Genomic DNA, 15,196 nt, shown 5'->3' with positions numbered 1-15,196 from the left:
TTAAAAACAATTTATTGTTTTTTGAAAAGTAAATCGGAGATACGAAAATGATTTTTAAATTAACTTTTAATCAATCTTTCAAAAAGAAGATTTTAATAAAATTTAGTCACCGAACATTTTTTTTTTTGTGTTTGATTTACCCCTGAATTATTTAGAATTGACCACATTTTATTATTATGATCGGTTACAACCGATCATAAGAGCAAAATGCTAACAATTTCAAAAAAATTCAAGGCTAAATTAAGCGCGAAAAAAATTCAATGATTAAATTTGAATAAATCTGAAAGTTTGTTACCCTTTCAAGTCATTACACCATAAATGGTTCTAAAGAATGAGTATAAGTGGAATATGGATGTCACAAAAATAAGGATGTATTAATCGTGTGACATACCTTTATTGTATAAGGTACTAGAAATAACATTTAAAAATACAGTAAGAACGACTTCAATCACCTAAAACTGAAGGAAAAAAAATTGTGGTGGTTTTAGACATATACTTAGGATACATGCGCCGGTTTTTTCACTCCAAATGGTGAAGACAATCATTGTAGATCGTGCGAGGAAGATAGAAAATATGATAAATAAGTGTGAAGGTAACGCGATGTTAGATTTGAATGAGTTTTTTTTTTCTTTACAAGGACAGGAACTTTGATTAGAGAGTGTGGATGCATAAGATCAATGTTGTGGAGCAGTACATGAGTAGTCTAGGTGCTAGCTTCTTTTACATTGTTTGTGCATTTTCGTCCAATTTTCACTATTTTTACTTTCAACTTGTTTTGTCGACACTTATCTTCCTAGTTATTACTTGCATCTACATTTTTCTATTTGTTTGTATTTCTATATGTACCTTCTCCTAGTGCTCTTTTTTTATTTTTGCTCTTATTTTTCATTTTATTACTCATATATGTCTATCTCTACATTTATGAAACTCTACTGATTATTTCTTCTTTTTGGATTAACGTTTCACTTATAAGTGAATAAAGAAACTTTAGTTAAAAGTTTGTCTCAAGGATTAGGATTAAAGCCATGACCTACAACATGGTTATGTGGTTTGTATTATATTCAGCAGGCCTGGTGATCTCTGTGTGTGTGTGTGGGGGGGGGGGGGGATGAAACATCCCAAAAATTTCATTTTAAATCATTACCAAAAACCATGAATATCAAACTTCACATCAAAACATAAGTCATGTAACTCAAGACCTCATAAAAATCTATCAATGTATCAAAACATGTATCAATATAAGAGTAAGTCTCCCAGGCTGGAAACTGTGGCGTGTGTCATGCGATCACCCCGAGCCCTTTCCTTTGCTAGCTGAAGTACCTAAAACAAAACTGAAAAATGTAAGCACGAAGCTTAGTAAGCTTCCCAAACTACCACATAACATACACATATATCATACAACAAATAATACACCTATAGGACACCGCCTAGCTGCATCGGGACGAACCCGACATCGGACTCCTGCCCGACATCGGGCTCACCCTGACATCAGACCATGTCTGACATCGGGCTCATCCCGGCATTGGGTTTGTCTCGACATCGGGCTTACCCCTGCACATACAAAACATATCATATATCATATATACATAACATAACATATAACATATAACTAACATGCATCGGGCTTGCCCCGGAACACATAACACATAACATGCATGAATCACAAATACATCAAGCATACACATACTCTTCTCGGGACTGCCCCGGCATCGGACCGAAAACCGCACTGCACCACATACTTGGTATTAATCAATTTGATATATATATATATATATATATATATATATATATATATATATATATATATATATTTATAAACTTGTAAGAAGGAAATATTAAAGTAAAATAAGAAAATAAACAGGAATTATCCATGAGGCATTAATCTTGTATATTGATCTTCGATTATAAAAAGTATATATATATATATATATATATATATATATATATATATATATATAGTAGCGGATCTAACCCCATTAAGTAGGGTGATGTGACATCCTCGTTTTTACAACCAGAAAATACCGATTTCGTTTATGCTTTTATAATAAAATCAGAGTAATCTTCAAACAAAGTATTGCGGAATTTGTTCCTAAAGACGAAATACGATAAATTACATTACAAAACTCGGGATGTCATCATCGATACATAACAAAAGCATAAACATAACATCATAACACAAAAATTGGCCTCAAAACATCATAGGCCTTACAATATTCAACTTATTTTTCTATAAATTCATAATCTCTCGTCAGATCATCCAACAATGTTTTTGCCACTACCTATAATACAAGAAACTGAGTGGGTCAGGCTGGGGAGCCTGATGAGCATATAGTATTTTCAACCCACAATAAATAAGTTTATTATCATTTTCATTAAATCGTTAACCCGATTACCCATTCATGTTATCCTCACTTTACGTCCGTAAAGCATCTATAAAAAGAGTCCTAGCCTAAGGATTTTTTTTCCTTCGGGGTGACAATATTGCTGAGGGATTCCTCAGCAATATATGTCAAATTAGGCAACCATGGGGGATAGAGTACATATTCAAAAACACCTACAGGTTGCGAGCTTACTAGCATTCCACTGGACTGCCTAGGAAAGTCCGTGGTCGTCATCTATACTCCGCTAGATGACTGGATCATCTTAAACATCGTAAAAGTTTAGGCCTCTCATCATTTTATCACACATCATCTATTTTATCTACCCATGTTCTACCCAACATATTTGTAGATATAATATATACATACAAGTCTATATCTGGAAAAAAAAAAGTTTACATCTTTCATCCAGCATAACTTTCAAAGTGTAAAATACATATACATTCTAGATCTGAAAAACAATTTTTACATCTTTCATCCAGCATAACTTTCAAAGCATAAAATACATAAATAGTCTAGATCTGAAGAAACAGTTTAGATTTGAGATGAGAAAGTGTAGATCTGAAGGAAAAAGTTTAAGATCTGAAAGAAAAGTCTTAGATTTGAAAGTTAAAATGTAGATCTGAAAGAAAAAGTTTCAGATCTGAAAGAAAGAAGCATAGATCTTTCGTTCAACAACATCTCAAGTAAACAACTAACATATACATATACACATAGCACATAGAATACTTCATATCTATGTGTAAGATGAAAGTGACTATACACTCACTTGATAAGGGGTGATTTAGACAGCACTTCGCTTCTTAAAACAATCTTCTTTGATGAAACCGGGAGGTTTGCTTGAAAACTGGGCTTTGCGGGGGCAGAGTTTCTAAACCAAAAAACTCTTTTTCTTGGAGACTCCAGGATCTCCGAGGCTTTCTTCTAGTGCTAGAAAGGTTTCGTAGGCTTTGGGGGGTGTTGGGATAGGTTAGAGAGAGAGAGATTAGAGAAAGAAATAGAATGGATTTGGTGTGTTTTTGGAGGCAGCCCTCGGCCTCCTTTTATAGTTGTGAAGGCTCGCATTACGCTCGGCGTAGTTCCGAGTACGTTGGGCGTACTACGAAGTTCGTACAGACATGTCATCAAACTGCAGGGGCGACGTGGACCACTTCAGAACCGCATAAACTGTCAAACCGCGGGGCATACTTTGGTATGCTTGGCGTCCGAGGATACGCTGGGCTTACCCCTCGCATCCAACTTTTAGATATCCCACTACGACTTCAAAAATTCATATCTTTCGCATACGAGCTCTGGTTTCGACAATCTCTATATCCACGCGTAGGTGGGAACATGCTCTACAACTTTTATTTAGACTTCGTCGGCTAATTCTCGATCGATTTTAAATTTAATGGTATGAGAGTATTAGACTACTAATCTACCGTGTAGAATTCATAACGTCTACATACAGACTCCGTTTTCAACCATCTATTTATCGTTGAACTCCTATTAATGAGATCTTTGATTCTCGTTTAGGTTGTGTCAGCTAAAAATCGTTCAATCTACAACTCGAACTCCGGGTTGTGCACAGTTGATCCGAAACTTTAAAAAATCATAACTTCCTCATACGAAGTCAGATTTGGGCGTTCTTTTTATGCACGCTCTTGGTTTAACGAACACTATGACTTTGTTTAGATCACTAAGGCTAAAAAGTCAACTATCTTAAATTAACCATTTATGCATCGCAATGTCGTGTCGGTTCTGTCACGAAACGTTGAAAGGCCATAACTTCTTTGTTATAACTCGGATTTCGGCGTTCTTTATATGTACGGAATCCTTGTCATGACCACTACCACTTCCTTCATTGATATCGAGTTTATCTCACACTTTGTTTTTGACGCTTGTGTTTATCATTTATTTATTATATTATTATAAACAAGTAATAAGCACAAAAAAGAACATAATTCACATAATATTCAAGTAATTCATCTTTAATACTTTAAAATGGGTTACAATGATTGACCTAGACTATTACATCATCATTAGTGTTAAACCCAGAAACACGGGCGGTGCAGGTGCATGGACCCCACTTAGAGGTAGACCCCATGATTTTTACTATTAAATAGCCCTTCAAAAATCTAAGTTTTACTAAAAAGTCCCTCTTTGGCATCAAATTTTACATTAAATACCCTCGTTGACATTTTTTGTTTTACTTCAAAACCCAAAAATACATTAAATTTTCAAAATTTTATAATTTTTTGTATCCTTTAGCCCCGATTAGATTTGATTTTGGATCTTCCACTATATATATATATATATATATATATATATATATATATATATATATATATATATATATATAAAAGCTTGTAAGCAGGAAAAATTAAAGTAAAGCAAGAAAATAAACAGGAATTATCGATGAGGCATTGATCTTGTATATTGATCTTCGATTATCAAAAGAATATATATATATATATATATATATATATATATATATATATATATATATATATATATATATATATATATATATATGGTCGAGTTCATGTGAGACAATGATATTTTGTGAGACATGGCGACAAAATCTGGACCATTCATCTACCATGATCTATGGATGAGATTAAATCAAATTAGAACAATGTAGAGGCGGTGGCATTTTTGAAATTCTATTAAACTTTGGGATTAATGAAAGACACGGAGGGGTAGTATCGTAACTTTCTTTTTAATTGATTTGTAATCATGAGACAAACAGATTCATCCATTCTTCAGGCACCAGAAAACTCTCGCCCTCCAACAAACCCTAAAAAGCATCTTTTTTCCTGTTCTGCAATCTTGATCGAAGAACTTACCTGGATTCAATCTCCTTTCATTTCGATTCTGCTTCACATTGTTCTTCCTAAAATCACTGAATCAATTTGATTTTGATTATGAAATGTTTCTTCAAAAACCCTAAGAATAGATTATGATTCATTCTCATTTTGATTTTCAGTGTTCTGATTCAGATTCTAAATCATGATTACATTTTTCTTTCATCAATTCAAAGTTCGTTTACAGTAAAAAGAAATTTTCAAATCTCTCAAGAATAACCCGAAGAAACTAATTCTGATTCTCATTCTTAAAACCACAATTTCATTCTACCACAAATCAAAGCTCGGATACATCTGATTTTGAATATCTTGATTCCGATTTTGATCATATAGTTCAACAATCAGGTTAGATGACACTAATATCTCGTTTAGTTTGTTTTTATGATTCTGATTTCGATTCTGATTCTGGATATTATATGATAATGATTTATAAAAAACTACTATGAAATTATGTACTATAGTAATTTACTTGTTTACACCTATGGTTAGTATTTGATCCAACTTACTGTAGCTAGGGTTAGCAATCAATTTCAGAATTTCATAATCTTTGATACCAAATTTCTTATATACCTTTATTGTAGTCAAAGTTTTCAATAAACTTGTTTATTGCAGGTAGGTTTATAGTTTTTTTTATAAAATTTATTTACTGAAACTAGGCTTATTTTGATTGTTATGATGTTGTTCTAAGTGATAATGTCTGTTGTTAACATAAGATATTTTATAAAAGAATGTTTACTTATTAATGTTTTAGCTTGTTGTAATTGTTTGAAATTTACAGTTAACTTAAGATACTTTACAATAAGTACAGTAGTTATATATATATATATATATATATATATATATATATATATATTACTCTATAGTATAATAAATTAGTTGATAATGTTACGAGTGATTGATGTATGTTGTTCTAAACTTGTTTACGATAGTTTGTCACATAATCTTCTTAATAAAAATAGAGGCTTGTTAGTGAAATTTCCAATCTTCTTAATCAAGTGAACTCTGTAGAAGTCCAAGATGATGTAAAGCTCCCTGATAACTTCACACATCTTGTCATAGAAATGAAAAGCAACAAGTATGATGCAAAGGAATTTGCTTTTATATTGAAAGGAATGGTATGTCTACTCACCATTTATCCATGTTTTTGGCTTATGTTATCATTGACTTGTTTCTAGGCATCTTTTTAATGAAGTGTACTTGGTAATGTTATGTAATGTTTGTTATAAAAAATGATTTTTATGTGTTGTTTAGAAATTAAGTCGTAATTCAAGCTAAATTTGATAAGTAGACTGTATGATGTTTAAAATTATTGGAATTATTTTTAGGTACTATGTTTTCAAGTACCAGTAATCTAGAAAATGAAAAAGAGTAGGTTGGATATAAAGAAACTAAAAAACAAGGAACATCGGAAAGGGTTGAAAGATGAAGATGGCGACCAGGTGAGTAATTTTGATTTTGTTGATGTAGGTTGATGAAATAAAGAATTGAATCAAGGGTTGCACTGGAAAGGAGTGAAAATTAAAATTGTTGCAAGTTTAAATGTTTGGAAATATGGTTATCTAACATGAAAATTTTTTTTATGTTTTTTTAATAAATTAGATATTAATGATTGCTTAATGTTTTATAAATCAGTTGGTATGGTTGATTCTATAATGACTGCTTAATTATATGTTTGGTAATATGATGATTGCTTAATAAAATGGTTGGAAATATGATTAGTTCTAATCTACATTTATATTGTTCTAAAACAAATAATATACATGTTTTCTATACATATAGATTGTTCTTACATAATAATATTATAGGCTAATTGTTAACATGTATAAAATTAGAATATTCTAAAAGAGTAAAATATGTACATATAGAATATTTTTACAAAATAATGTTATAGTTTGACTGGTAACATGTATAGAACTATAATATTACAATTAGATTATTCAAATTTGTAAGAGCTGATTTGTTTTAAGTTGATTATTATGAATATTTTGGTTTCATTTAGTATATTTAAAATATTCTAATTGAATAATTGTGTACTGTGTCTGTTCATTTAGAATAATATGCATAATGTTCTAAGATAATCTAAGTTATATATAAAATATTCTAATAAAATAATGTCTTACTAAATATAGGCTTTTTTTTAACACTCATTGATGTGTTATAATTCTAGTTATTGTAGAAATTCCTTATGTAATATTCTAGGCATTCTGTTTAGTATCATGCTCATTCTCATTTTTATCATGAATTGCTGAAAATCGATTGTCGATGAGTTAATAATCTTATGTAACAGCAAAGTTTATGATAAATTATTAAATTGTTGAAAATTAAACCTTGCTTATAATCCTTTAGTAATAGCAAAATTATTTGATGATGAATTGCTAAAAATCGATGTTTTGATATGAAATTGTATAGAATATATAGGTAATCAGTCCTTTCTAATAATCCTTCAGTAGTAGAGAAATTGAAGATGAATTGTTGAAAATTAATGTTGAAATATCGAAATTTCTTATCAATGTTTGTGTAATAGAGAAACTGATGATGAATTTTAGAACATTGATGTTTAGTGCAATGTTTAGTGCTTTTAGTAGAATATTCTAGCCTTTCGGATATAGTATATTAGAGTTAGTATCCTGTTCATTCCCATTTTAATAATGCATTGTTGAAAATCAACCCTTCTTAATAATCCTTTAGTAATAGCAAAAGTATGTGATGATGAATTGTTGGAGACCGATGTTGTGATATGAAATATAGAAAATAGATGACTGTAATGGAGAAATTGATGGTGATTTTTCTAAAAATTGATGTCCACATGGCTAATCGAAGGAAGATGTAAATATCATACCTTGAAACCAGTTATCTCTATAATTAGGTTAATTATTCTCAATATTCTAAGGATATAAATTTTTTTAAAACTATTTATTCCAAATATTCTAAGAAACTACCAAATCCTTTGTTCTGTTGTCATTTAGCAGTCGTAGCCTGAATGTGAGTATCTAATTAAACTTGCTAAACCTCATATGGAGAACTCATTTTTAACTGATAACATCAAGATGTAATCTAACTCTTATTATCACATTACAAGGCTCAAGTTACATATTGCTTATATTGGTTAGGAAATGAAAGTATGTTGATATAATGAGTAAGAAGTAAAGTACATTGTTTATAGTAGTAGAAAGATTAAAGTATGTTGCTATTTTCTGTAATTCTAGATATTCTGATATAACATGCTTATGGTTCATAATTGATATTCTACCATTTTGATATGATATATCGTATGTTACTTCATAACTTATTATTCAACTGAATATTATGATTTCATTTAATAAGTTATACTTATCATTCTAGTGCCTTATTGTTTTTCAGGAACATGAAGAAATGTTTGAAAAGGTCTTCAAGAAAGTTTTTGTAGAAAAAGAGAATATGGAAGAAATTGTTTCTAATTATATATTGATGTTTCCAAATGAAAATAGAACATGGAATTGGCAAAGAAGTTCAATAACATGTTTTCGGGTACTATTTTTTGAAGTACCAATGAGCCGGAAAATGAAAAAGCGCAAGTTGGAGTTGAACAAACTCAAAAACAATGGACAACAGAAAGAGTTGAAACTGAAGATGGTGAAATGGAGGAGAATGATCAAAGTTCTTATAATCAACATTTATGGATACATGTGTGAAATTAAATGGGAAACTCACTTTGGAGCATAATTTTCTTTTGTCAAATTCTAATTAGATGTTGAAAGGATAAAACATAATGTAATTAGATGTATACAGCATTGTTCAATTATTCTAGTATGAAAAAATAAAAATATATATAGACAACATTGTGCAAACTATTCCTTGAAATTTTTGTTCATTGTTAACGATTTCCTTGTATCATGACCTTACACGCCACATACTTTGCATGATCTTGATTTTTGTTGACCTTGAACGGTAGTCTTCTCCAGGATAATCTTTAACCATCTTTCGGTTCCACAACCTTTATTCCTCATTGCATGCAAATTTTCTTCATTATGATGAATAACTACTAGATAATAATACCATGTAATGAAATATGAGTGATGGTATATAATAATTATAATCAGGATAATATGCATGTATAGATAACATAACCTTTAATTCCTAAATGTTTATACTTATTATGATTAATACTTGAATTATACATATATATACAATCATAATTAATGTTACTATATGTATGTACAATATTCTATAAGAATAATACACAATGTTTCATGTCTATATTGAACTAGTGATTTCCTTAATTATGATGAATCTCTTATAGATAATCATACAATGTAATGACATATGGGTAATGATATACGATTAATATAATCAGAAGAATTTCATTACAAAATAAGATTTAAACAAAACCATGTCATTGTATTAAAGATTGGTTTCTATAAAAGATCAGATAAAAGAAAAATGAAAAACATTAAACATAATAATGATATCAATTATTATAAGAACAAAGTCAACAAGGAATTATTTTTCACTAATTATGACTCGTATTTTGGAAATATACTCATATTCTTAAAGAATAATTTAGTCATGAGAAGGGGTGATACATTTGATTCTTTTTTCATTCAGGACTTTCATCAAACAGGTAGAATGCATGAATAACAATAATTACTTTGCACATACATTGTCAATTTTACAAAACACATTGCTTGAAAAGTGTTGAAAATCAAACCTTAAAAGTGCTCAAAGTCAAACCTTGACAAATTGTAAGAATCATAAATCTGATAAATAGAAATTGAATCTAGAAAGTGCTCAAAATAGATGTAAAACAGCTAACCGAATGTGATTTGATGAAGAATTGTTGAAATTAAAGATCAACGAAGAAAAACTAACCCTCTTTGTTGAAAGTGGATGATTATGGTGATAAAAATCGATTAGATTTTAACGGTGATATATGTGATTTGATGAAGTATATTGTTGAAAATAACCTCTATCTGATTATCACCCCGAATGTCGATAGATGAAAATCAACCCCCAGATGTCGATAGATGAATTTCAACCCAATCAATCCAATTATCAATTACAGATGTAGAAGAATGAAGAAGATGAACTCGAAATACACAAAAATCAAGAATTTAGAAGCTATGATTTAGATAGGATACGATCATTCTTCGAACAATCAACCTCAAAATCAGATGATGATATGGTTGAAATAAGTGAAGATTTAAGGAGATTGAAGATCGATTACAAGAGAAGATTAAGGAATCTTGATGACATAGGAGTGATAGTTTTGGTAGAAGAAACGAAGTAGATGAAGATGTTCTTGAAGACGACGTGAATATGCGCTAATTGTGTATCAGATATGGTAGTGATATTATATTTAACATAGTGACTAATCTGCCCCTAATTAACTAATCAATTAGATTAATTAGTGTTAATCTGTTTTTTTATAAGCCACAAGATCAAATTTGATGAAAGGCTAAGATTTGGTCCCCCATGTCTCACAAAATATAGGTGGTCTCAAATGAACTTCTACATATATATATATATATATATATATATATATATATATATATATATATATATATATATATATATATATATAGGGCTATTCACTATTCGGATAAAACCGAATTATCCAATTGGACAATTTGGATTTGGATTGGACTATTTGGTTCGGATATTCGGATTTTTGGATTGGTTTTCAACAAAACCGAATTATTATTTTGGATTTCGGATTGGTTTTGGTTTATAAAATAAGAACCGAATAATCCAAAAAAACCAAATAAAGATTTATTACTTATTATATATATATATATATATATATATATATATATATATATATATATATATATATATATATATATATAGTTATTTATTAATTTTGTAATTTATTTTTTCAAATAGGTTCAAAACGTTTCACCCGATAAAAAAAAACATCAATATGCATTTTCTCTCAAAAGTTTTATATCTATAAATATTTAACTATGATATATCTTTTTATTAGTTGTTTATAAATTTCAAATCACAACTAAATTATTTGTTTTTGTTTCTTATGTAAAGGTGGGTAATATTATAATTATATGTCGTTTTAAAATTTTTCGGTTTTGAAAACCGAATTAAAAAAAACCGATCCAACCGAATTGTAATTGGATCGGATCAGATCGGATTTGAATTTAGTTTGGACAATTCGCATCTATGTTTTGAAAACCGAAATCAATTTGGATTTACTTGATTGGATCGGATCAAACCGATCCATCCAAATGAACACCCATATATATATATATATATATATATATATATATATATATATATATATATATATATATATATATATATATATATAAAGAGAGAGAGAAAGAGAGAAAGAAGAGATCGACATATGAAGATCGATGAAAGTGCAAATGAACATCGACAACGGCTAAAAGGAACCGGAATGGAACAACAATGGTAGAGTTTTTCTTTGTTCGATGGCATGGCTATACTTATGTCAAAAAGAACGAAAGAGAAGGTTCTCTGGTGGCTGATCGAGGTGGGTTTGATAGAGGTGAATGAATGGCAAAAATTAAGTTAAAGGAATATCGAGAAAGTGAATTTAAGAAACAGCGAACAACATACCACTTCTAATAATTTGGTTTTAACACCCCCTTCTATTAATTTGGTTTTAACAAATATATAATCTATATTTTTTCATTGCAATAATATTAAATAAATAAGATTATATACACATATATAATACGTAATTATAAGCTTTTGTAAAATACGTTATTGTATTTTAAATTTTCAAATATATATTTAAATTTTAATATGAATTTGTTAAGCAAAAAAAGAAACTTTATATTTATAATTAATTAGCATAATTTAATATGTAACACAATATTATAAGTTATAAATATTACATTTAAATAATAGTTAGTAGATAAAAAACTAGAAATATATAAATATATAAAACGATGACTTAAAACCGACAACTCAAAGGTCATTCTCATTTTGGGGGAAATGAATAGTATAACACCATATTTGGAGTTATACTATTCATTTCCCCCAAAATTGGAGAATAAATGGAGTAGGATTGGAGGGGAATGGGGGACAAAATAGGGAAAATAATTTTAGGGGTAGGAGGAACGAGGCGACATATGAGAGTATTATACATCTAGTTTTTTTTTTTTTTTTTTTTTTTTTTTTTTTTTTTTTTTAATTTAATTGCCCACCCATCCAGATTAAATGGATAACTAACAGATGTTAATGAAGCGTACAGGGAAGGAATAACGGTTGACAATTGATGCACATTTGCTACTTTCTATTTTGTGAGTGTTACATTGAGTTTTAAAATTGGTATATCTAATAGTTGTATTTTGATTTGTTGTTTGTTAATCACATGGATCACAATCTATAACAATTAAAATTAAATTAAAATTAAAATAGAATGTTAAAATTGGGAAATCTTTAGAAAAGTCTTAATATTTTGAGAAATTTTTTAATAAAGTTCGAAATTTTATTTTTTGAATGAGAAAATCCCGACTTTTTCACTTTTTGAATAGAAAAATCTAAGAAGCTGGCTAATTTATTCACCTTACCCATTATTGACCTGTTCAGCAAGTCACGAGACCAAATTGTTAATTTTTCAAAAATAATGAGATTTTTGCAAATTTCGTCAAAATTTTTATATAATGTATAAACATATTTTTTACATATCTATATCTATTTTTATGTATTTGTGTATTTTTTTTTTAAGTTTTATATGTATACATTTACGTATTTTTATGTACTTTAAATACATAAACGTATTTTTTACATATTTATATGTATTTTTAACCATTTTACATACTTTTATGTGTTATTTTTTTATGTATTATGTATTTATATGTATTTTTATGTATTTTTTTTCGTATTTATGTAATTTTAAAGTTTTTTATATAGATGTTTATGTATTTTAAATGTATAAACGTATTTTTTATGTATTTATATCTATTTTTAAGTATTTTACATATCTTTTTATGTATTACGTATTTATGTATATTTTAAGTTTTTTATATAGATGTTTATGTATATTTATGTATGTTTAATCTATAAACGCATTGTTTTATGTATTTATTTGTATTTTTTTTAAGTATTTTACAATTCTTTTGGTGTGTTTTTTCTGTATTATATGTTTATATGTAGTTTTTTGTATTTATGTATTTTTTTTAGTTTTTTATATAGATGTTTATGTATTTTAAATGTTTAATCGTATTATTTTTACGTATTAAATAAATAAATAGATAAAGTTGATGAAGGGATACTAGCCCTAAAATCAATAATTATATAATAAGAGTTGGTCTCGAGGAGCTACTTGACATAATTTAGAAGTTGAGGGTTAAAAGTGTAAGTTTTGGACTCAGTTTATAATTAATTACGAAGTCAGGGGCTCCGTGATAATTATTTGGATTTAATTTAAAAGGATTTTGGAAAAACAAGGTGCAAATGGTAAATTTTGGACTTAAGTTGAAGGGAATTTAGATGGAAGGGGTTAAAAAGGTAAATATGGATCTATTTTGAAATAAATGGTAGCTGGAGGGACCATTTGTGACAGTATGGAATAAGTTTGATAAGGGTGGTCGGGTATATAAGCTACCGGTAACCCTAAACCCTAACCTAAGGATGCAACCGCCATCTTTCCTCTTCTTCTTCTACCGGTGGCCGCCAAGACTGTTGGAGTCGGAGGAACCGCCACCACCCGTTATGCTAGTCTTTCGACCAGTTGAGCCGCCAAGTGAGTGAAGCACTACGCTGCTGTTTTGCTGCCGACGAATTCGTGAGTCAAGGCCGACGTTGGGGCCGTTGTGCCTCCATCTCCTCCGGTAACGATGCAAGCCTGGTATTGTTCTTCCTTTTCTGTTTCAGCCAGCGATACCTTTTCACTGGCCGATGTCGCCGCTCCGAGCGGCTGCCTTATAGTCATTTCCTTCCGTCAGTCGCTTGTCTCCGTGATTGGGTAGTTGCGTTGTGTTGTATGCGTTCGTATCTCATCCCATGTCGGGGTGTGAATGGGTTCTGCCGAATGGAGGTCGTGAAGAACCACCATGGCAGTCGGCCATGGTGGTTGCCGCAAATAACAGAGCTGATGCCGCCTCTCCGGGGGTTCTGCCGCCGCCAAACGCCACAGATGGGTGGCTGTGTTGCTATTTCGGGCAAAGGGTGTAGTGTGTGTGGCTGTATTTATTTCGTTAGAATATTTTGTCTAGCCGGAAAATCAAGATCAGCCGCCACCACCACCGTGAGGTGGTGGCTGCCGCCACGAGCCACCGTCGGCCACCAAGTTGTGGTTGTGGGTGTGTACGTATGTGATATAGTTAGTGTGTGTTATTCTTGGATTAAGCATTGTAGTTGTATTTTAGCTTTAATTAATAATAAAAATAATAATAACCACCACCGTAAGGTGGTGGCCGCAGCCATGAACCGCCATTGACCACTACTACTCGAGGTGGTAGTGGGTGGTGCCCCACTAGCAAAACCCTAATAGGCCCAATAAAGCTTAATGGACCTAAAAGCCCAAGCATGTGACTAATGGGCTTAGTGAAACCCTAAAGGGCATAGTAGAATCATAATGGGCCCAATGAACCTTAATTGGTCAAAGGATCTAGCTAATGGGCTTAATGGGCTAGTATTTGGGTTGGAAAAACCATAGTGCCAATAAAACCCTAATTTAGGGAATTAGTCGGGACACACGGGAATTATTTAATAATTTGAGATATTAAAGAATAATCATTGGCAAAAATTAATCTAAGCAATATTGGACTTAATGGATTAAGTCCTTAATGGGTTAAGTGAGAAACACTTAACCCTAATCATCATTCTATGTGAAAACCCTAATTTCACTTGAATTTATTATTGGGCCTTTCAATTGGGCCTTGATGATTGGATTATTAATGGACCATCCAAGATCAAGCAAATAGATTAGATTAATTAATGGGCTTTGAGGTAAGGCCCATATAAGGAGTTGGGCCCAATTTGGAAAATTGGGTCATAAATGGGCCA

Source organism: Lactuca serriola, chromosome 4, assembly GCF_051521515.1.
Source record: "Lactuca serriola cultivar US96UC23 chromosome 4, Lser_US96UC23_V15, whole genome shotgun sequence".
Taxonomy (NCBI): domain Eukaryota; kingdom Viridiplantae; phylum Streptophyta; class Magnoliopsida; order Asterales; family Asteraceae; genus Lactuca; species Lactuca serriola.
This window is presented reverse-complemented; position numbering follows the sequence as displayed.